This window comes from Tenrec ecaudatus, chromosome 14, assembly GCF_050624435.1.
Source record: "Tenrec ecaudatus isolate mTenEca1 chromosome 14, mTenEca1.hap1, whole genome shotgun sequence".
Taxonomy (NCBI): Eukaryota; Metazoa; Chordata; class Mammalia; order Afrosoricida; family Tenrecidae; genus Tenrec; species Tenrec ecaudatus.
The window spans coordinates 61517939-61521947 of NC_134543.1; the positions used below are offsets into that span (position 1 = coordinate 61517939).

The following is a 4009-nucleotide window of genomic DNA, read 5'->3' on the forward strand; positions in this document are numbered from 1 at the left end:
ATAAAAATATTTATAAAGATAGATATATAATACAAGAAATGAACCGTTAAATTATATACAGATAGAAAATACAAGAAATTAACAGTTGAATTATAAAGCAGTGAGACACTAGCAGTCCTTTAAGGTTTGAGAGCCGCCAGTTGCCAGTCCCCTTCTGTAGAGAGAGCTGGGCTATATATATCCAGGCAGCAAACAGCAAGGCAGGTCCCCAACTGTCATCAACTGTCAGCCCCCAGCTCCAGAGATGAACATTCCAATCATGTGGGCTTAAAGGGACCTCAACATACAGCGACACAGTCCACAGGCTCGGCATTCCACAGGTAGTGTACCCCTTTAAACTGAGGCACAGAACAAGCAAGGTGAGGCTCACCGAGTCATTTATCCTTCAGAAGCCCTCTGCCCTTCAGTTAATCCTACTTGTGTTTATCGGCAAGGCTGGCACAATAAACTATCGCACCATGCATCAACCAAAAAGCTAGTGATGAAGAAATCAAAGAATTCTACCAATGAATTCAGTCAGAAATTGATTGAACAGGCAATCAAATGAACTGATACATATTGATGATTGGAATTCAAAAGTTGGAAACAGAAAATAAGGAACAATAGCGGCAACATATGGGCATAGGGATAGAAACAAAGCTGAAGAGAGCTGGATAGAAGGTTTGTTCCTAGCAAATATCATTTTCTACAACACAAAAGTAATTATACATATCGACTTCTCCAGAGGCAATACTCAGAAATCAAATTGACAACATCTGTGGAATGAAATTATGGAGGATTTCAACATCAGGAGCTGAGACCAGGCCAGGGACTGACTGTGAAACAGACCATCAATTGTTCATATGTAAGTTCAGGATAAAGCTGAAGAAAATTAAAGCACATTTATGAGAACTAAATTGTAATTTTGAGTCTATTCCACCTGAATTTTGAGAACATATCATGCATTGGACATTAATGAGAGAATACCTTATGAGCTTTGGAGGACATCAAGAACATCATTCATGAAGAAGCAAAAGGAAAAAGACAAGAAAGAAAGAAAAGAGCAAAGTGGATGACAGAAGACTCTGAAACTCGCTCTTAATTGTGGAGGAGATCATTCTGGTGTCAGGTGGATTTTTGCTGAAAGCAAACAATACCACAACAATGCTAACTTATGTTTATTGACGATGACAAGACATTCAACTATGTGGATGGTAACAAAATATGGATAATTCTGAGAAGAATGGAAGTCCAGTGAGTCACAACCCACCAGAGGGCACCTCCCAACAACAACAAAATGGACAACAGAATGAAACCGTGCTCAGTCATGCACATTCCTCACAATTACCTTTCTGTCTGAGCCCTCTGTACTGCTTTCAAAATAGGGGTTCTTGTTTTTCTGGCAGTCCACCATACTTTCAACATTCTTCCCCAGCCCCATAATCCAAATATATCAATTCTCCTTTGGTTCTTTATCATTTCAAAGAGGTCTGTGCAGCAGATTTTCCCAATGCAATGCATTGTCTAATTTCTTGATAACTGCTTTCATGAGCATGTATTGTGGATCCACACAAAATGAGCTCCTTGACAAATTCACTAATTTCTCTGTGTATCATGCTGGCTATTGTCTGGTACTGTTTTGAGCTTTTTGGCTTCGTTTATATTGAGACAATCGATACTGAGGCGTTCCATTATCTGCAAGTGATTCAAGTCCTCCTTGATTTCAGCAAGAAAGGGGATGCCATCTGCCTATTGTAGGTTGTTGATCAACCTTTCTTCAATGTGGATACCGTCTTCTTCGTACTGTCCAACGTCTCAGAGCATTTGCTCAGTGTAGATAATGAGTCAACACAATGAAAGGATGCAGTCCTGATGCACACTTTACCTGATTTTAAACCAGACGATATTTGCTTGTTTTGTTTGAATGACTGCCTCTTTGTCCATTTGCAGGTTCTATGGGAGAATAATAAACTGTCTTGCCTTTCTATTCTTCTCAGTGTTATCCATTGTTTGCATAATCAATAGAGAGTTGCAGTTAAGATATATTAATATAACATTTGCAAAGTGTTTACATTTGAACTCTATTACAACCGTTGTGGCTCTTCTGTCTAGACAAAATTATTTTGTTGGAACCCAGCCTAACACGTATTTTTAAAATCATAATCCAAAGTATGCCAATAAATCAGTGGTGAGCTATTATTTGTTTCCAAACAGTAACATTAAAATAATTCATTGTTGGGAAACTCATGTTCATAGTCAGTTCATCGTGGAGGGAAGCTGAGTTTCCTGGAGTGAGTTTAGACTTACAGCTACCCTATGTCCAATAGAACATAGGTGAGCTGATAAGTATAAAACAAACAGAATCATACCAAATACAAAGTTTCAACTCAAATTCATCATGTTATAAAATGATTTATTTTTATAATATTTTTCACCAGTGAATTTGATAAGATCATTTACAAAAATATTACTCTGTTTAAAGCATTGTGTTACAAACCATACAGTTTACTTACCATAAGATACAACAAAAGGGCAAATATAGGGGGTAGGAATATACCAGTCTTTTGATATGTAAATTTAGAAATGTTTAGGGTTATTGAATATGGATAGAGATTCAGTCATTTATTTGAAAATTCAGTTTTTATAGAGTACTAAACCAGTTTGTCAAAATTCCAAATATAACAGTTCTCAAATGACTTCTTATGATAAATAGGAAAAAATTAAAGCAAAGAATGTTATACTTGACAATTAGTCCATTCTCATTGTATCTTCGTTTTTTGTTTGTATTTTTAGTGAACTCTAATTTTTCTTTTGTTGAAAACTTGGAAATAAACAGAATTACAATAAGAACTAAGATTAAAAGGAGATGGATTCTACTAATTAGCTGCTTCTCCAACCTTGAATAGTAGAATAGTCATATTCATTGTGAAATGATCCTGACATATCAAAATGAATAAAATTTCTTAATCCTGCAGCTTGTAGAAACTAAGCGTTGTTCTTTTCTAGTTGAAACAACAGTAATGTCAAAGATTTGTAGGTTTCAAAGTCAAAGAAGTTCTGTATTTCATATGCCACTAGGCTTTAGCTGTGCTATGGATTAATTACCAGGTTCATTAGGAAGAGATTGACCCTGAATAGTTAGGCTAGAAACTGATGAAAGAAATTCCAACTCCTTGAAAATCTCTTAAAAAGAGTTTTTATTCAAATAGTTCTCAAAAAATAAATAGAAATGAGTTTATAGGCATAAAAAGGTTAAGAAAATGGCCAAGGCCGAAATAAAATAATATGTATGCTCCAGTTAAAATTCATATATGTTCAAAACTCAGGGTAACAATATTATTGTATAAATGAAAAGGCTTTCTTCCTCATTTGCTACAGATTGTCAGAAATATCTTTCTCTGTTTAATAAATTATGTTTTTCTTATATATAAGAGATTGAAGTATATTCTTGACTGTTGAGAGTAAAAGGGAAACATTATCTATGCTGTCGACGACCCCTAAGAGTCCTTATGAAATACCACAGAGGGAGCTCTCAGTTCTTTGGCAATATCTTTCTTTTTTTTCTTTCAGGGGAGAGCGCGAACGCAGTCCCCCACTACCACAAATTATGCAGTCGAGTTTCCCACATTTGGGGAAATCGCAGGGGTCAGCACATCCGGAGTGCAATGGATAAGCCTCGCCCTGGGAAAACCACCTTCATGATCATGGTATCTCCCCTGCCAGGTAAGTATTGGCAATATCTTTCTTCAATGCATGTTGCAAAGGATAAAATAAAAAACAAACAAACACATTTCTAGCCTTTTAATAAATGTTTTCTATACCAGGATCTAACTAGCAAAGGCCATGCAAATTAATTTTCTTATTATTTTCATGCATTCCAAACCCAAGCTTTACGTCATTCAGCTTTTAAATCTGTATGAGTTTTAGTCTCAAGTCTTTAGCACTATTTATATTTCCAGTTTTTTCCAAATATTTTCATTTTCTATACTTTAAGAAACAAATAGTAGCCGTTTCTCTTTTGCGATTTATT

At 35.6% G+C, this 4009-nt stretch overlaps 1 non-coding gene across 1 annotated transcript; it reads right to left on the minus strand.

The window, feature by feature from the left end:
* Positions 1-3546: 3546 nt before the first annotated feature.
* LOC142426907 (U1 spliceosomal RNA) lies at positions 3547-3710 on the minus strand. Its single transcript, XR_012779787.1, has one exon. It is a non-coding gene; the product is annotated as a U1 spliceosomal RNA (small nuclear RNA).
* Between the last annotated feature and the right edge of the window lie 299 nt (positions 3711-4009).